Consider the following 12,242-nt stretch of genomic DNA (forward strand, 5'->3'; position numbering starts at 1 on the left):
AGCATACCGTATATAACTTATTTTTTCAGCACATCTAGCTTTCTAATTCTATTATGTAGGTATCCTTTAGCACTGTTTTTCAAGACTGCTTTAGGATAGTAACTTCTTTACCTGGCATTTTGGGATATAAGCAGGTAGTTTGTAAGCATGAGTTTAGTAGATGGAACAGAAGCTGCTTTGTGGATCTCATCCTCATATCATACACATATGCAATGTTAAATTAGTGATTCAAGAATTTAAGTGACGGAATGGAATAACAAAGGTAAGTTATTATAATTTATCTTAAAATATTAACAGAAAATACATTAGCCCTAGCAGTGGACTTTATGCAACAGAAAAAGAAACCATAGAATTTAATTCTTCTAAAAACGTATTGACTTAAAACAGAAGTTAAAAACAAAACCTTTAGAAATTTTTGAACAGAGTCTTAAAATACGTAGTCATATGTGTTTGTACTTTTTATAAAGTGTACAGCCATTGTGGAGCTGGGGTCTTCCCAGTTCCCTAAGGACGCTATTTGTACAGCACATGTTTCCAAACACCTGTTTGTTGCATTTTGTTGGTCTGATCCCTCATATCTGCTCTTTTAATTTCTTGCACTTAAAATGTTAAATTAAAATACACGTGAAGCTAAAAGTTTATCAACATTAAAATGCAGGGCTATGAATATTTTGATTATTTACATGGAAAACGAGCTGCAAACCCATTTATAACACTTTTATTTGCTTGACAAATTAGAGTTGGGCAGCCAATAAATTTAAATAAATAAATAATATGATAGAAGATTTTGTATTTATTTGTGCTATACCTGAAACATAATATATGCAACTTTTCATTCAGAATGTGTTTATATATACTTTTAATCTTGTCTTCTGAATTTTTCAATACATCGAGGCTTGTTCCAAATTTATAGTAAAATCTGTTCATACTATTAGTTGCTTTGAAAAGATGCAGACAAGCAATACGAGTCCTCCCTTGTAGTAATTTTTAAAAGTGAGCTTAAAAAGATTACTGATGAACCATAATTAAAAGAACGCTGTCATCAAACCCAATAAATTAAAACTAACTTCCATTTAATAAAAGAAAAGGGAGAATCAGATATTCACCATAGGTTTAATTACAACATATGGACCTGGTTGATTCAAACCTTTCGTGCTACCTTCAGGTCGCTCCAATTTAGTCATTCAGTCCCTGCTGCCTATATTGTGTATTCAGCAATCCCTATTAGACATCTTCACAGTGAGTGATTCTGCTGGGTTTTCTGACACCCGCTTTCATGCATGGCCTGCTATTCTGTGTGGAAATGTTTTTTTTTTTCCCTAAGCTGCCTGCAACATTAAAGACATCTTGGCCATGTCAGATTTTTTGAGAGAAAGTGTGTAGGTAAAATGCTTACGGGTACTGGGCTACTAGGCAGTGGATATAACATAGAATAATTTGATTATTAATGTTTGGGATTAATAATTATTTATATTGCATCGGTATATAAACATCCTTGCAATGCATTTCTCATTAAAGAGCCTGAGATGATGCTTACCTTTATTCATATTGGTATCCGCTGTAAATTACACTAGAGGGCACTGCTTATCCTCTGTTGTGGCTTTCTTCTGGGAATGTGGGGGGAAGCTCAGCTGATTCCTGTAATCTTACTTTAATTAACAGTGGTATTCTTATTTTTAAAAATCTAGACAGTTTAATTCATTGCTTTTTTTTGTTTCCAATGTACAGTCTAATCTAGTGAAGACTAAACGCAGTACTAATACAAAGGATGGCGCTATTTGCACTTAAAAGAAATAGGGAGTCAAATATGTCACACAAGCAATTTCTTTTTTAATATTTTTATTTTATTTATTATTTTATTTTATTTGTAATTTTTAGTTCACAGAAATCTAACTTTTCCTTGCTAGCGAGTGTGATTGAGTAGGTTTAGAAAACAAGTGAGAAAATACAGTATTATATAAGGGTTACTGTAGTTTCATTGAAAAAGGTCAAAGGAATAATATTCACATTACAAGCCTTGGTGGTTTATAACCATATTTTCATCTGCATACATACATACATACATACATACATACATACATACATACATACATACATACATATATATATATACATACATGTTTTCTGCACAATAGAACAATATAGCTAGAATTTAACTGGAAATTACTGATTCTAACCATTTTCAAATTATATTTGCCAGTAAATATGCAGATTGGGGTTATGAAAATAAAATGAATTAAAGTGTTTCTGTTCTTCAGTATTAATAATATAATGGCATTTCTCCTACTTTATAAAGGCTATGGCAGTTCAATATTGACAAAATGTCAGCAAGAGCCATAGCTAATGCTTTAAAGATATGTTAAGATTAAATTTGCATATCACCACTTACTGGCCATTTACATTCTATATGACAGAACTCTACATTGTCCAGTAGAGAGTTTAGAAACACAGCAAACACATCAACCTTTGACTTGCAAATGCCACTAAATCAAATATGATAAAGCAGGACAATTTGCTCCTTACCTGAAAATGCTAAGCGTGGTGATAAGGTTTTTTGTTGTTGTTTTTTTGCAATTATACAATTGCTAATACATTTTGAATGTATTAATGTTTTGTCACTACAAAAACTTCCTTGGGCAAGCTATAGAAAATTCCAAATGATTCATCAGTCTGAACTCAATAAATACTGATTTTGACTTTTTATATTTATATCTTCAAAAATTAATGGTAATTATTTAAATTATTCATAATATTTCCATCCAATATAAGCAATCTGATAATACATTTTGATCAAATAATTTATTTTAAAAACAGTATTGTGTAGAACATATATTTAATCTAAATAATGTATAGAATATCTTGTCTGTAAATTACAGGGTTGCTTTTAAAAAGCCAATCTTTATTTTGATTTTTCTGTTAGCAGTCTAAAAACTCTACCATATACTTATTTAAGAGTTTATTTAAAAATCTCCCCTTTTTGGATATACTGTATAATATAGTACCGATGTCCAAGTGCCGCCTCTATGTTGGTTGAAGCAGGCAGGATTCCCTTGGGTGCCATTTGGTGGCGGTCAAGGGAAAGGGAGGGTTCTGCCTTCTCTTTCTGCTCCAGATCCCCATGTACAATTGGTGGGCCACTGTGTGACACAGAATGCTGGACTCAATGGGCTTTGGCCTGATTCAGCATGGCTCTTTTTATGTTCTTATAGTAGATATACTGTATAATATAGTGTTTAGGGTAGACATTTGTCACTTAATAAAGTACACAAGAACAAGGGGACACAATCTGAAGTTAGTTGGGGGAAAGATCAAAAGCAACATGAGAAAATATTATTTTACTGAAAGAGTAGTAGATCCTTGGAACAAACTTCCAGCAGACGTGGTAGATAAATCCACAGTAACTGAATTTAAACATGCCTGGGATAAACATATATCCATCCTAAGATAAAATACAGAAAATAGTATAAGGGCAGACTAGATGGACCATGAGCTCTTTTTCTGCCGTCTGACTTCTATGTTTCTAATAAGGAACAGACTGATTAATCAACCGCATAAAATTACTTTATGTTACTTATTCTTAAAATATTGCCTTTGTTGCTATTACTGGATTACAAAATACCAATATATACTTTTTCAAATCAGGCCATACTGTTTTGTCTGATTCAAAAATTAAAATAAGATCTAGAAATAATTAAGTTTGAGTTATTAGCTGCATGTATGCTTCGGGGAATCCAAGGTTTTGCTGTTTTTACACTCTTACTATCTTAACCCAAAGAGAGAAGTTATTTTTCTGCAGGCCAAAAAGCAGAGAAAGTTTTTAAGTTACTTCCTTAGACTGTTAAAAGGAAAACTATTTCAGAGAAGGAAAAAAAATAAGCATTTTCTTGTCATATAAGATCATTTTCAACACTTTTGAAATGCGTATTGCAACATTTGCACATTACAGGGGCATAATAAAAATCTTTGCTTTGGAATTAGAAAGCTACTCCAATATTATAAATCCTTTTTGTACCTTGGAAAACTTTATTGAATTATCTGTTCATTGTCAGTAAGTTTGTAGTTCAATTGTAATATGATTGTGCTGTCTGGAAATGCAGACAATTCAGTATTTGCTAATTTAGGTCTACATTTTCTTTTGGTTTGACAGTAAGTGCTCTGTTAATTCTACTTCTTTATAGCAGCTCTCTAATAATCAGCAAGAGCATCATCAAAAATCATTATAAAAACATTTCTGTATAATTTTATATGAATGCATTCTTTTTAAATTAATAAGAAAAAATAGTACTGAGACAAAACTTGAAACAGGCTAATAAGTGTGCCATTAGTGTCCTTTTAGTGCACTAAATGAAAGCTTTTGCATTGCTAAATGACTACAAAAGTTGCTTAGGTAATAAGACTCTCTCTTATCAGTAAAAATGAAAGGGGGATGGACTGCATAGCTCAAAAGATGGGTAATCAGATTACAAAGTCTTTCACTTCTAGGTCACTGGTTCAGCTCTGCCCCCTCTTTAGTACTGATGAAGAACTGTTCCCAGCTGATGGTTTTTCAGTAGTCTTTGTTAACTACATCAGTGCCTCCTGAAGTTAGAATTAGCACACATGTTGGCATGCTCAGTTGAGTATTTTTCTGTAAATGAGATGAAATGACCTCTTTCTGTCTAGAACGAATTCTTTCAGAAAATGATACAAAACATTGATAAGACAGTGTGAATGAAACCTGTTTTGTCACAATTAATTTTATATCTGTTTTTCAATACTTGGAAGAATTTTTTTGGGTTATTTTTTTCTTAGAAACAGCTTTATAATTACCGGTAGATATAATTCACGTATATTTATGAATTATATCCCAATAAAATAATTCCTAATTTGACATACTGATGAGGATTATTCAGAAGAAAGTGCTATTGTGGTATTTACTGCCATTCAGTTTTTATATTTTGTTTTGTGTTATATGTTAAACATGTTAGTGTTTAAACTTGAAGATTTTTATACGTATCCAGTACAGTATTGCATTCAAGATATTGATATTGTCTGCTTCTTTCCCCACAACATATCTACCTTGAGTTTCTAATTTATTTCCTCCAAATTGCAGACAACTTTTTCATCCCTCTAATTCTAACGTAAATTTGTGTCAAAAATTAAAAGAATTATAGGTAAAGGAAATAAACAGAAGATAAGTTGCAAAAGTAATACATTACCAGTACAGAAAATGAAACCTCTCATTTAGTATGGGACAAAAGCATATTCTTTTATGTGGTTGAGAAATAAAAGCAAGTATTCAGCAGGCCTGACTCAGTTGCATATGGACGAGTAATATTCTGTATTTGTATGGAAAATAAGAACCATGTTTAGAGGCCAGACACATAAGAGATAGGTAATGAGTTAGACAGTGCAAAAAAATGTAATATTTGAATAACAGGTTGTTATCTTGGCCAAAGAAACCTAAAGCCAAAAGATGGGCAAGTATCCTATGAACAGGTATCACTTTTGTCTATAATTTTTGAACTACCATATTTTTGGAGTATTGCCCCCCAAAAGAGGGTGGAAATGTTGGTGCGTCTTATACATTGAATACAGCCATTTTTGGCCTCCCAAAGGTCTTCCCTCATGTCTCATTTTTACAAAGAAATGGCCAAAAAATGGGCCATTTTTTGCAAAAATGGGGGTGTTTTTGCCTTCTATTTACCCCATCTAGCATAACTGGAGAGGAATTCTGGGAGTTGAAGTCCACTAGTCTTAAAGCTGTCAAGTTTGAAGACTGCTGGTTTAGGGGTGCAAGTGTCTTCAAACTTGGCAAGTTTAATACTTCTGGACTTCAAGTTCCATTCCTAAACTAGCATGACTGAAGGAGGAAATCTGGGACAGGTCTTAAATCTGTTAAGTTTGAAGTTTGTAAAAAGTGTGCATGGTTGTAAAAATGTACATGGTTGTAAAAAATGTACATGGTTGTAAAAAGTATTCTGCTACACTGGTATTTTATTAAATAATATATTACTACACCATTTGGTTCAGAATACTTTTTTCTTGTTTCCCCCCTCTAAAATCTAGGTGCATCTTATACTCCGAAAAATATGGTAATGAAGAAAAGGCAATAGTCGAGAGAAATCTCTCAGTGTGTTTATTAAGTCCAAAGTATGTTACTTGAAAGCATTTGCATACATAGAATCGATTTTATTTATCTTAAATAAAGATGTTTCGAAACATCCTTAAGTAAAGTAAATAATACCAACTTCATATTTGTATAAAACTTTTATTAAGTATTTTTCTGTTACAACATGAGTGACTGATATAGGAAAGTACACCAGAGAGAACATTGGTGTAATAAAATACATTTTGTATGTTAAAATGTACTTATGCAATTTAACTTATATAATTATTTTTTATTTAATTTAGCATTTAAGCACTGAAAACCAGGTAGCTTGGATTGACTGATTAAATCGGAATAACCAAAACATAGTGGTAAAATACTGTAACACGGTATTCACACTGCCAAATCAGCTTGAAATAGATAATTGCTATACAGGTAGTCTTCTGTTAACTGCAGCAATTGGGATTGGAATTTTTGTTGCTAAGCAATGAGGGTGGAAGCATAATGTCACATGACTGAATCAACGGCAACCCCAGCATTTTACATTGCCCTTATTAATCATATCCCAATGATCATTAGGTAAGAACCCATCCCAATCCAAGCCATTCCTGACCTAGTCCTTTCCAGTCGCAAACCTCAGTAAGTTAAGAGGATGGCTTCTCTTCAGCTCCCCCCACCCCATCCTTGCCACACCCCTCTTATTTATTTATTATGTGTTTATTAATTTATCACACTTATTAACTGCTCATCTCTCTCAGAGAGGAGCTCTTTTGGCTTCCCTGCAATCTTCACTTCTGCCAGCCTGCCACTATGCATTCCACTGACTTTGCTGTCCCCAGCTGACTTTTTCCATCTTTTTTCACCCACTACTGATGAGGCGGGACCAGTCTGGTTCTTTACATTACAGATGCTGTACTCTACGTGCCACGCCTTCTTTCTGAGGTTGCTTATAACCTTATACAAATCACATTTGGCCTTGCAAGGCTTTGAATCATTCCAAATTCTTGCAAAAAGACTGGACAAGATGGCGGGGCCAATGTAGCCAATAGTAGCAGAGGTAGTAAAGGGCAGGGCAACCAGAATGTCACAGATGGGGGAGATGGCTGGGTGGAAAGGCTTAAAGTGCCCCTGTGGTCAATGGTGCTGGTGGGCTGACAAGGGCTCTGTTGACATCATAATTTCAGGTGCCAGACATAACCATCCTTTATTCAGCTCTGCTATAATTTCAAATAGTAGCTGAATAAATATTTAGTTGAAAATAACAGACTAGGAAGGGGCCTTAGAAATCTTCTTTCAACTCCCTGTTCAAGCAGGAGGCCCTATACCATTTCAGACAAATGGCTGTCCAGTCTCTTTTTCAAAGCTTCCATTGATGAAGCACCACAACTTCTGAAGGCAAGCCATTCCACTGGTTTATTGTTCCTACTATCAGGAAATTTTGCCTTAGATTGGTTATCTCCTTGGCCAGTTCCCATCCATTGCTCCATCCATTGAGAATTACCTCCGAGCTGCCCCGAGTTTGCGGAGAGGGGCGGCATATAAATCCAATAAATCTAATCTAATCTACCTCTCCCTTAAAATTAAAATGCAATAAAATGTGTCTTTCTTTTAGTTAAGATTCAATCATATCATCTTCCTGCACTGAATCTGCGTTATACTAACTGCAACTAATTAAAAAATCTGCAATCCTTTTTGCCTCATATTTATTTTATAATCTCAAGGCAGAGCTATTGTAAAACATTTATTTATTTATTTTATTAGTTGGATTTTTATGCCGCCACTCTCCGAGGACTTGGGACCGCTCACAACATATCAAAACAATATACAATAGGCATATCTAAAAATCCAATTAAGATAGCTAAAAAAATTTAAAAGCTCTAATAACATTTAAAATAATTTATTCCCATTCACACAGCAAGACATACTACACTCATCAGCCAGGGGGCTAGGGTCTAATGGCCCCAAGCTTGGCAGCACAGATAGGTCTTTAAACTTTTACGGAAGGCAGAGAGGGTGGGGGCAATGTGAATCTCTGGGGAGAGCTGATTCCAGAGGGCCAGGACCTCCCAGAGAAGGCTCTTCCCCTAGGTCCCGCCACATGACATTCTCTAGTTGACAGGACTGGAGAAGGCCGACTCTGTGCGACCTAACCGGTTGCTGGGACTCATGCGACAGAAGGCGGTCCCGGAGGTAATCTGGTTCGATGCCAGGGCTTTATAGGTCATAACCAACACTTTGAATTGCGTCCAGAAACCAATCGCAGCCAATGCAGTCCACGGAGTGCTGGAGAAATATGGGTATGCCTTGGAAGGCCCATAACTGCTCACGTGGCTGCATTCTGGACAATTTGAAGTTTCCGGACACTCTTCAAAGGTAGCCCCATGTAGAGAGCATTGCAGTAGTCAAACCTCGAGGTGATCTTATTCTATATGAAGTAGTTATTTTAACTGCTTTATGATACCCAAACCAATTCTTTATTATCTTCCAAGCACAAGGCAGGGTACTCACCAGGATTATATATTTATATTTTTATGCCACCCTTCTTCAACTGACTCAGGGTGGATTACAACAGCATCCTTTGCTGAACAATGCCTGTGCCACAATGTTTTATTCATCCTTGGAAGAAGTTATTGCTATTGACTCCATTAGTTGAATCAGGCCTACAATATCAGGACGTTTTTGCACTCAAGTGGCTAAGCTTTACCTTTGGCCCTTAGATATAGACTTTCTGTTTTCTTCCTTTTCTATTCTTATTGTAACAAATTTAAAGTATTTACTGTATTATTGTTCTTCTATTTCTTTTACCTACTCGACTTTCTTTGGCTGTTTATATATTCTTGTTTCCATTATTGCTCGTTTCACCAGCAACTTCAAGCCTTCCTGTTAGAAATATCCACAGATACTTTACCTGTAATATTTTTTCCATTCAAAAGCAATGCCTTTCTTTTTCATCTTGTGATCTCAATATTTTATTAGGATTCTGCTGTATGCTGCAAGTACCATTTAGAGCCCTTCATATGCTCATTCCTTAAGCCTGTCAGGCTTTGAATTAGCGTGTTTAATCCAACTCAGAAGGATCAGTGATGAGTTCCTCCTCTAGTGATGTTGGTGATGTACATGATTTGATATTCTAGGGATGGGTAAGCTGCTTGCAACAAGGAAACTAGTATTATGTGTGATCATTTAATTCTATCAACCTTACAACTACTCCTTGTATTTTCACAAAAAGTATAGTAATCATTTTCATTTCTGTGGAATTCATACTTTATTATTACTTTCTGTGAACCTATTTTAATCTCTTTATATTTCATTTTCTTAATATTTTTGATTGTTGTGTCAGTCACAGAAGTTCCATATTTATCTTGTAAGTATTGCTACTTACTTTATTTTGCCTTATTTCTGAAATCTTGTTAAGTTCAAATAAATAGAAGACCTCTTGCTCCCTCTCCTTCTCTCTCTCTCTCTCTCTCTCACTCTCTCTCACTCTCTCTCTCTCTCTCTCTCTCTGTGTATTTTGAGCCTGATGGACTGCCAGCTTTGGTGTGTCCCATTCCTGGATTCTTTATCCATCACGAGGGAGAAGAGGCGTTGATCTTACCTGATATGTCTTTTCTCAGAAAGGTGGATATAGCATCCAGCCCCACCCAGTATAGTCAGTGTGGCACTGTTGGCTTCGGATAGACGGGAGGAATGTGTTTTTCATTGACTATGGCACAATGGAGTCTGTCGCTTCGCTTCTTCATCAAAAGCTGTCAAGGATAGCAACAAGGGCGGGACCTCAACAGCTTTAACAGACTCAGTCCAATCAGAGAGTAGACAGAGTTAACCCATTCCATCTTTCTGAGAAAAGGCGTATGAGGTAAAACCAGTGCCCCTTTTCCTCTCAGGATTTGGGCCTGCTTCCCAGGGCTGAGATTGACTGGCAGGAATTAGATTCATGATCTCCCAATTTCTCGCCTGACATCTTAACCACTACACTAAATTGATATAACTGAAATCTAGCTTTATTAAATCCTCATAAAATTTTGTAAATTTCTATTTGCCCAGCCACCCATGTCTGTTTTCAAAATCCATAGGCTGTTGTCCAGTTTGGAAGTGTGTCAACTTCTGTTGTGGTTGGCTCTGGCCCAGCTCCTGCCCCAAGGAATATGGAGGTGGATGCAGGGGAAACATCAACAATCCAATAAATGAAATGAAATGAAATCAACATGTCATAGGCCTGTTTAATTGCCAACAGAGTCAGGTAGTGCAGTTTCCTCAGACGAAGATGGAGGTGGGGGTGACTTGGAAGAGGGGGGCTTGGTACACAGCCCAGGAAGCCAATCTCTATTATCTTTGGTAGATTCGGATGAAGAAGTGTCAGACCCACGCAGACGCAGAATTATGCATAGAAGAGACCAATGGAAGAAATATTACAGGAGATAAGAGAGGCCATCTGTGTTTGGGTGGGGCTCCAGCAATTAGAGCTGCTGATATAAATAGCAGCGTGCTGGCTTGGCTGTTGTGGAAGATTATCTGATCGTTGTTTCTTCAGAACCAACCGCTTGCTGTTTGCGGACTTTGTTTGTTGATTTTTTAGGACTTTGTAACCTAAGCAGAGCAAAGTGTGTGTGTCTCACTTCATGGAAGAAGGAGAGCTGTGACGTTTCTTCACAGCTGCAAGCTATCTACTTAAGGACTGATTAAGGGGATTGTACAGCCTACAAGGTTGTTTTGGGACGAGTGCTCTTTGCAATACAAAAAGGATGCTTTGTTTCGTTTGAATTTTGTGATAAAGAACATTGTTTTTGAACTTTCAAGTGTGTGTGTGTGTGTCTGAAATTTTTACCCTTTTCGGGAGACTCATACCATAGAGCCCGGCAGAACAACTTCAAATTACATATCTATAATACACTCTCAATTTTTCAGTTATGTCCAGTAGCTCATATTAGCAACTTTTGCTTTAGTTCCACTGATATATAATTTCATTTCCTCTGGTCATGAGAGTTAGAATGCTACTTAAAATTTAGTGTAGAGTTGAGTTAATATGCTGCAGCTCATAAAATAACATTTACAACTTTACTTAATAGCTTTATTTCCCCTTTTTATCTTCAGAAATGTACCAAATGTTCACTCCTGCAAAAAAAAAAAAAAAAGGAATAAGAAAATTTGGCTGTCAAATTAAGTCTTAAAAGCACTGGACTGAAGGATTTCTAAATTATAGTGCATGTATGATTTCTCTGCACCAAAACCAGGTTTTAAACCATTAATGTTTAAGTAATAAAAGTTTTGCCTTCTATTTTGCATAATTTGTGTGCCACCTAATCTGCAACATAATCTCCAGTACAGGACTTTTCTGAGGTCACTAGGCTGATAAATATTTAAAACTGCATGCTGAGTTAGAATGACATTTTATCTAGTCTAGTTGTTAAAATATTGGTTTAAAATGTGGTTATATTCTTAATTGTGATGCTACTACATTCTGTTTCTTACTTTGACTGGATTAACAGCTAGTAATCTTGTACAATTAACGCATAAAATGATTATATGACTCATGTATTACTATATAGCTAAAATTAAAATTAAACCCACAGATGCCTGTTTTTAAATTAGGCAGTTACCACAAATATATCAATTATATAAACTGATTGTATAAAATTAGTTTTTTATAAGTACAGGAATTGTTGTCCAGGTAAATGGATACTTTAGTGTCATGTCTTAAAAATAGTAGTTTAAAATTATATTTAAAATGTATATATAGTCAGTAAAGAATAGTAATATTAAAGTGCTAAGTTAGCTGAAAAGAAAAATCCAGTGATTTCTAGAGGGAAAAAAATTGAAAATTAAATATTTTTAGTGTCATTACTGTCCACAGTAGCAGTTGTGATGCTTCGCGTTTTAATGTTATTTATTTTAACAATCCTTCATTCTCTTATTCTTTATCTTGCATTGTAACTTTGTATTCTATAGTGCACTGGGATTTGTTTTTGTTTTTTTGCAGGGGGGTTGATAATGCATAAGCTACAGTTGAAAAGATATATAGAATTTATGTGTTATAACCATAGAAATCATACTTCCTTTAGTTTAACTTTTCTTTTTCCATCTCATTATGAGGAAGTTCATTAACCATAATTTAAGGATAACACTCAACAATCATAGGCATGATCTGAAATTG

At 35.2% G+C, this 12,242-nt stretch overlaps 1 protein-coding gene across 6 annotated transcripts in view; it reads left to right on the forward strand.

Annotated features, from left to right (window-relative positions):
- The window catches only part of ARB2A (ARB2 cotranscriptional regulator A), a 253,315-nt gene that overhangs the window by 156,350 nt on the left and 84,723 nt on the right, over positions 1–12,242 (forward strand). The window lies entirely within an intron of this gene.

Source organism: Erythrolamprus reginae, chromosome 2 (genome assembly GCF_031021105.1).
Source record: "Erythrolamprus reginae isolate rEryReg1 chromosome 2, rEryReg1.hap1, whole genome shotgun sequence".
Taxonomy (NCBI): Eukaryota; Metazoa; Chordata; class Lepidosauria; order Squamata; family Dipsadidae; genus Erythrolamprus; species Erythrolamprus reginae.